Raw genomic sequence first — 8,448 nt, forward strand, 5'->3', positions numbered from 1 at the left:
TATGAACTGATCATACGAGTAAAACACGGTCATTTCAGTAAAGCCTGCATCTTTTGCACTTGTTAAAAAACAAAACAAACAAACAAAAAAAAAAAAACAATGCAGCTAGATATGGGTGGGGAAACTTGGTTGTCTTAAAGAAATGGCATTTTGTTTTATTTTTTTATATTAATATTTAGTGAAATCAAGCTCCAAGGTACAAAACTCTGTGAAGCTTAATGGGTGTTTTGGATGTTAAAACAAATTTCAATATATTCATCAATGGAAATACACTACCAATTTGTTTTGTTTTTAATGTTCCTGGCTAATAAAGAGAAAGAAATAGAAGAGGAATTATACAACTGTTAGAGCTCTGTTTGATTTAGCAGTTTATCAATAAAGCCTTTAGCTCACAATGAACACTGTAACACAGCGGAGATGTTTTCAAGGCACAGGAGAAGAGTGAGGAGTGCAGGCTGATGGAAGATACCTGAGAACGAGTAAATGCCAAGTCTGCAGATCACCTGTATGAGTTGTGTCAGGAAGGCCTGTGTGGGAAGCTGGAATAAAGTTACTACAGGAGTGAAGTGTGTACAAATTTTACATCTTGTTGTATACCACTTATTAAATATCATGAGAATCTTGTGAATGCCATAAGTGATGTGAAAAGCACTTCAACCAGAGGGAACATGCTAATTAGGGGACACATCACAAGTGTGAGCTGGAGGAAGGGAAGAAATCCTGTCCCAGACAGAAATGCAGGGAAAACGAAGCGATCCTCTGAAGCTTTGTCCCTCTGCACCCCATCCCATGAGATGAAAGAACAAGCAGGAGCAGGACAGAGGAAGAGGACGGACACAGCCACACCAACACACTGCAGGGCCAGACTTCAGCAGGGGCAGGGGCAAATGCAGCCTCAAAAATTCTCTGGAAGGAGGAAGAGCTGGAGGAAGGAGAAGAAAAACAAACAAACAAACAAAAAAAAAAACCCACTGGCATCTCTTGGGCTCGCTTTATCCCTAGCACCCACAGAGAGAGGGCATGGAGGGAGCAAGACCACCCCTGCCCCAGAGAGGCATCTGGGGCTGTGCTGTCGTTGGCAGCTGCTCCACCTTTAAGTAAGCCTTGAAAACACTGAAAATAGGTGAGAGAATCTAATCAAAAGGAAAATTACTTCTGTCTTGCAATGTTCAGTCCATTTTGGAGAGTGAAGAGGGGTGATTTTGTTTGTTTATTTTTTAAGTATTTTAAAACCTACATTTTGAACTTCATCCTTTTACACATCTGCCATTTGCACTGGCTTGGTACACAGACACGTTACCCTCACGGCCCGTCCCTCCAGAAGGCTTGGGCAGACACTCTGCTCTTCAACAGCATTTGCTAATTGTGGGAGCACGTCTCAAAGTTAGTTCAGATCTGATTTATGTTTGCATGAATCCAGCATTCTACAGGTTTTTGTCCGTTTTTTTTAAATCCTACTGCCGAGTCCATGGTGCACCATGCAGATGCCACACCCAGCTCAGGATCAGACTGCTGTTCACAGTTACCCTGAGCCTGACTAAGATGTCTGTATTCTCCACTTGTACCCCAGTTAATTCACTCTCAGCTCATGGCATAAATACATGATTAGTCTTGAATTGTATAGTCTTATTTTTACCCTTAACTTTCATCCATTTTTGAATCTCTGTCTTCCGCACACTCCCTCTACTGTGACATTTTGTTCCTTCCCTCACCCTGCTGAAACCCCTCCAGTTTCCCACCTTCTGCCATGATGTGCTTGAATCACCGCTGAGATTCTCACTCAAAAATCCTCTGACCAGCCCAGCAGTTCTGCTCTGGGAACAACTCGGTGCCGTTTTACACTCCAGTTCCTTCGCTGCCTCCTATACCAAGTCACACCTCCCCCAGGAAAAATGCCCGCTCTCCTTGTGAGCCAGTACCAGGCAGTGTTCTGAAGCCTGGAAGTAGATCTCTTGCATTTCCCATGCTAGAAAATCAATTAGGTGAAGATAACTGATTCAAGCACCATGACACACATTAGGGCAGGTGGAGACAGCAGAATATGCAGTGTGCGAGTACGCAGCCACAATTAGAAGAGGCTCTGTGCAGCCATTTGCTGGCATCGCTCTCTTCCATCATTCTCAGGCATGCCTTACAGTTGCATTGATGGTAAATTATTTTTCTAGATTATTATAGTCTGTCTGGTGAAATTTGAGGCAGATAACACAATCACTCTGCCAATAAGCAGTCAATGCAGGCACTGTGGGAGGTGTAATAGTTTTCCATGGCAGCTCCTAGAGAATTGATTAGCACTTGGCTCATTAGCTCAATAGCAATCAATGGCTCTAAACAGCTCAGATACTATTCTTGCACATCAGAATTGCATAATAAAAATCCCGATGACAGATTTACTCAGTACACATTTGCAGCACAGTGTTCCACCAAAGAGAGAAGAGATTTAAGGGCTGAGCCGTCAGAGCGGTGCAGAGGGAACTCGCCAGGAGGGGCTCACCCAACGGAGCAGCCCCAGCACGCGCCTTTGGCACCGCTTGCTCACTGCACGGGGCCAAGAAAGCCAGACCTGCAGATTCAGGCAGGCCCTATGTAAAAATAAGCCAATGTACTTAAAACAAAGTGATCTAAAACTCAAGAGCTTCCTGTTCTACACCATCAGCATTCTGAGAGATTAAAAATACTTTCAAAATCTTTTTAAAAGCATTAAACTAACACAAAATCACTTGGAACAAATCTAAATTTTCACCATCTTCACATGGAAAATTATTATTATTTATTCTCTCTAGTAAAGAGAGTAGATGAACTGGTTCAAGAAATTCAAGAGCACTCAAACCTTGTCACGCACTCCCATGGAGAACCAACCCCAAGCGTCTCACAACAAGAGCTCAGAAGAACTAGCAAGGAAGGGCTCAGTGCATTGGGAAGAAAGGCTCCGAGGCAGAAGCACAGTGGCCAACAGCCTCCTAGCAGCTGCCGATACGTGCTCGCTGTCAGTACGGAGGCACAGCAGGACATCCAAATTCCTAGCCGGTGGCTGCACGGGGGGCACAGGCAGTGCACACCCTGCTGAATTACTGAGCGGGGAAGGAGTAGGTGAGCACAAAGGGTGGCGTCAAGAAAGAAGGAAAAACAAAGTAAGGAAGTAAGACAGCCCCAGGTCCCTGCACAGAAAGTGGTAAAATCAGGAGGTCTGCAGGACCTGCTGGGACAGGTTAGAAGCACACAGAACGGTGTCATTTTTATTAATTTAATAAGCAAATAATTTAATGAATAAATGGTACATATGGCTTGAGTGTAGTTGTACCTTTATATGAAAGCAGTAATGAGAACATTTCCTATGGGCTGATGCATACAAAGCAGGCCCTGGGAGCAAGAGTTCTAATGACCCTTTGGGCTGTGAGTGATAATTGGGAGAAATTCAGCAGGAGATGCTGTTGGGATCCGTGGTATCAAAGGAATGAGGAAAACTCCTCTGCCAGAGACCAAGTCTTGAGCTCATGTTTTTCTAAACAACTCCACCCATCAACTTTCATCAGGCCTTAGATATCCTGAATTTCTCCCAAACCTTCGCTCCTTTATCTATTAAAACATTAATTATATGAAAAGGAAACATGAGGACAGAGACCTTTGTGAAGGAGAGAGTAAGATATCTGACGCATAGCTCACTGGGCTATTTACATGGAAAACATGTAAAAGAGAAAACAACAAGAACCTAATAAATGAGGTTTTGTCTTTTTCTCTCCCCCCCCCCCTTTTTTTTTTTTCTTCCCCCCAGTGATACAGCTGAATTAATACAGCTGTGACAGTAAGGTCTCGTTGGACTGTCTGAGCAGTCTCCCAGCCATTTGATGAGCCTTGATAAAGGGCTTGATAAAGGATTGAATTTGTCTGGTGCTGGCTGATTAACTGGCCAGCAAACAGCTGATAGATAATAAGCAAACAGCAGAGTTTGAGCTGACTCAGAAAACACTACCTATGAAAGCAGGATAGACAACGTTTTCATCACCAAAACCTGATTGTGATAGAAGGATGTTTTAATATTTAAATGCTACAGCTGTGACAGCTAAAACATTTACTTAGAACAACTGGACAAAAATGCACATATGGTTTCATTTCCCATGTCCTTTTCACCTCCACTAAGAGCTGCACATTGCCATTATGCAAAATATCAACCTTATTTGTTTTGAAAAACATTGCTGATTTTTTGCAAGTGTGCTCAATACTGAAAATTAGTCTTAAATCATTAAATCATCAGAGACTACTACACTATCAGTGGAATTTCAAGACAGATTGTGTAAGGGAAAAATTAAGTTTCCATAATTGATAATATACTTAGATGTAAATAACATTTCATTTTGCAGCAATTGCTTTATGAATCTCTAAGTCTTATTTAATTAATCAGTACACTTTGCATCAGTGACAAACCACATATTCAGCAGATTTAAAGATGTATATTCTATTATGGGAGTATTAAGTGTAGCTTTATCAGGGATTTAATAAATAACAGCAATATTCCAGTATGAAAAACTCATAAAGAGCTGGGCTCAAGGGGGCATAAATTGTGACACAATGGCATTTTTAAATCAAAGTACACATATTTCTTAGAGTCTTAAAACACAAAAAGTAGTGCCTAAATTTACTTTTTTGAGCCAAGAAAAATGCATTTTTTATAACCCCCAGTAGGGGTATAAAAAAAACACTTGCAGAAGGAGCAGTGGGAGAGCTCACCAGGAGAAGGTGCGCAAAGTGGAGCTGGTACCGTGTTTTGACCTCGCTCTTCTGTACCTGTATGGAGAGCGGTGCCTGGCAGTCCACCTGCATCCTAAATTTAAGAAGTATCAAAACCAGCTGAAAGATGCTGGCTGAGAAGAACGAAAAGAGGAGAGAGATTTACACCAAACCAAAACAAGCCAATGAGTCAGAGGGCAATGGCTGGGAACAGAAGTTTGGGGGTCAGTCAGGCATCTCTTGTTTAGATGCTTTAGAATAGCTCAAATCCTCTGTATGAGTGCAACCTCAGATACGCACTTATCACTGTCACACTGCCATTTACCAAAAAAAAAAAAAACAAAAAACTGATGGAGTCAAAATCAATTTGCAGTGCAGGACTCCCCGTGCTCACCATGAATGCAAGGAGCAGGCAGCCCACCAAGCCCCATGCTGCACATCCTAAGACACAGAGGGCAATACGAACAGGCACGGGAGCTCAGGACCGCAGACAGCTGGGTTCCTCCCCTGCATCATCCCAGCTTTAAGCGCAGTGTTCCCTGCAGTTCACAATTACAAACTCACCGTGCATTGGAGATGAAGGGCAAAGCCATTTCACAGGAGGGAACTGAGCTCACGATGGATGTCCTGGCCGTTGGTACTGGCCATGGGCAGCAGCAGGTCACACAGCAAGTCTGCTAAAATCTATATCAGAAATAGCACAAACATTAATTTCTGGAAAATTACCCAGGGCACACAAGGAAGAATATGCGCTGGCTTTATGCTAGCTGCAGGAAACCGACCATTCATCACCTGGCCGTGGCTTCCTAAGACCGTCCACTGCAGAGGCAACTTTGAACAAATAATCAAGAGTCCTGTCCCCCCCATTGCTGCTCCATACAGCCGAGACATCTGCACCTGGAAAATGCGATTATGTGTCTTAATCAGCACTGATCAGCCACAGTTACTGTTTTTTTTAAATGACATAAAATAAAAGAATGTTTCAGCAATAGTTCTGTATTATGACAAGTCAATGGTATGACTGCCACTTCATAAAATAACGCATGAATAATAAAACTACATAAAATGAACCCTCTGGAAGATTAGAAATAATCTTTTGAGTTCTGAAAACTTGAATTTTGAAGCTACATCATAGAAATTCAGAACTTAGACATGCTTCAACTGGTTTTAGCCCCTTTGCACTCTCTGGAGGACTACTGTGAAGTAGGGGAAAAATAAAAAAAAATAAAAAAATAAAATTTAAAAAAAAAAAAAAAAAAGAGAGAGAGAGAGATCTGGTTTCCTTCAACCGCCAGACAACTCTGGGACACAGAACCTCATTGCAGGTGAGGCTACCACACTGCCAGGACCTCCAGGCCATAAAATGTCCCAGGACAGGAGAGATGTTTTGGCACTGGCTGCACTGCTGAGCTGTCCCCAGGTCAGCAAAACCCTGTAGGAGCTGAAGGTGTCTGGGGCTGGAAACTTGGGCACAGAAATGCAGGGTGCAGAGCAGGCAGGGCTCTCTGTGCTTGTGAAAAGCACAGCTCATTTACTGGTTTAACTGGGTCACCACCATGCTGGGAGTAGCTCTGTATCTTTGGCCAATGGAAAAAAATAATTGGTTTGAGTACACCTAAATGCAAACCTGCTGGTACAGTCATTGCACTAAAAGGTTCCCCATTGATTATCATTATCTTTTTTTCTTCAGATTTTTTTATGATTTATATGAAAAAAATATATATATATTATTTATTTGCCTCAAATCCTTGTCTGACTCTAGTTTAGTGTTGTTTTTTTTTTTTTTTTTTTAAGCTTTTTTGTTTGTTTGTTTGTGTTTTTAAATAAAGAACATTTTAAAATTTTTTAAATGTTTTCTTTTTGGTGGAGTGTAGCTATCTGCTATGTTCAGCTCCGCTCCAAAAATAAATGCATTATTCCAAAATAAAATTTAAGTATCTCTTTGTCCCCAAACAACACTCAGCATCCATCAGCAGCACGATTCACTGAGTAAATCTCGTTCCACGTGTGCTGCTATTACAGGGGCCATCCTGAGATGTGAAGGTCTGGCAGCTGAACGCTGCAACGGTGCAGCTCCTGCGTTTGCTCTCTGCAAGGAAAGGCTTTGCTCCCGCGCTGCGACCCCGCAGGGTCTCTGGAATCAGGCGGGTGCAGCCCGCAGAGCCCAGCTCAACCCAGCCGGGCCCAGTCCTTCCCAGCAGCCTCCCAGGACCAGCAGAGGACGAGGCAGAGCTGGGAGCTGGGAGCCGAGCACTGCTGCCCACTTCTGAGCCCAGCCCAGCTTCAAGGCTCTCCGCAGTGGTCCCCATCTGTGCTTTAACCTCCACACAATTTCCCTCCTGTTACATATGTTTGAGTGTATTATGGGTTTTCCTGTCACCGAAAGCCCGCTCTCCCCACAGTTACTGGTAGACTGCTGACAAGATCCACACAAAAATCCCTTGCACAAACTCCAGCTTTGCAAGTCTCTCCTTTGAAGACAATGTCAGGAGCTGCATTTTTCCAACCCCTGTCCAGTTTAGCAGCAGTGGTTTCAGGAGGGGCTGGTGACCTGTAGCAGTGCCCGGGCAGCCCTCGCACAGCGCGGCATGGTTCTGGTGCTCTCACAGCTCCTTCACAGCAGAGACAAAAGCTTGCAGGGAGAGCAGGGTGTTTTACTAGGCCAAGTGACATAGCTGGGAAACTCAGAGAAGCTTTTGGTTATATAAACTTTTTTCACATCGATGTAACAGAGTTGGGACTAATAAAAGACATTACCTATCCCTACACACCTCGCGTCTTGTACAGCCTTGTATCATCACAGCTGCAGCAGCAAATTACAACTATTGATGTGGTATTCATGGAAAATGGTTACCTCCGTGGTATCATTCCGTATTTATTTATACACCAAATGTTATCTCTCCTAACCACAGTTCATGCAGGACACCTGCAAAGCCCTATTCTGCCATCCTCCTAGACTGGCAAACCAAAACACCCATTTGTGCACAGTGACTCCTGCAGCCCGGATTCACAAAGTACTTCAGAGCCCAGGGACAGAGGAGGATCATGAAAACCTCTCGGTACAAGTCAGTGTGAGTCCTTAAAATGACATTGCCAGCTCGTCAGCCTCCCCCACTGCCCCTCTTTCTGTAACTATGGTCTTGCAGTTCCCTGTTAATGCAACATTAATTGTAACTAGGTTGGTTACCAACGAAACTTCCCTTCCCTTCCCTTCCCTTCCCTTCCCTTCCCTTCCCTTCCCTTCCCTTCCCTTCCCTTCCCTTCCCTTCCCTTCCCTTCCCTTCCCTTCCCATAACCTTATTCTCAGCAAATATAAGCTGTTTCACTTTTTGGTCTCTCTGCAGAGATCAGTGCCTGAAGATGAATGCTGAATTCACTGGATATGAGGAATGGTTCAGCATCATTGACTCGGTGAGAATTTGGTCAGTGACTCCTGTATCGATGCAGATTTCTTTTGTATGCAGCACATACGTACAGTTTCATTCCAAAAATTGCAAATAATAGCCCTAGTCTTTCAAAGTCAATCTAGTTCAGTGCATCAGTATAAATCCTGTACCAAATCATCTCTCCTGTAGCACAGAATCGATGTTTTCCAAACGGGCTCTTAGTCCCCAGATTTTGCAGATTTTTTACCAGATACTTTTTCCAGGCTGCAGCTATCAGCCCTGCCATGGAGCACCACTCCTATTCCTATTTCTTCAGTTGCACAAGCCTCCCCATTTATTT

This window comes from Aythya fuligula, chromosome 5 (genome assembly GCF_009819795.1).
Source record: "Aythya fuligula isolate bAytFul2 chromosome 5, bAytFul2.pri, whole genome shotgun sequence".
NCBI lineage: Eukaryota > Metazoa > Chordata > Aves > Anseriformes > Anatidae > Aythya > Aythya fuligula.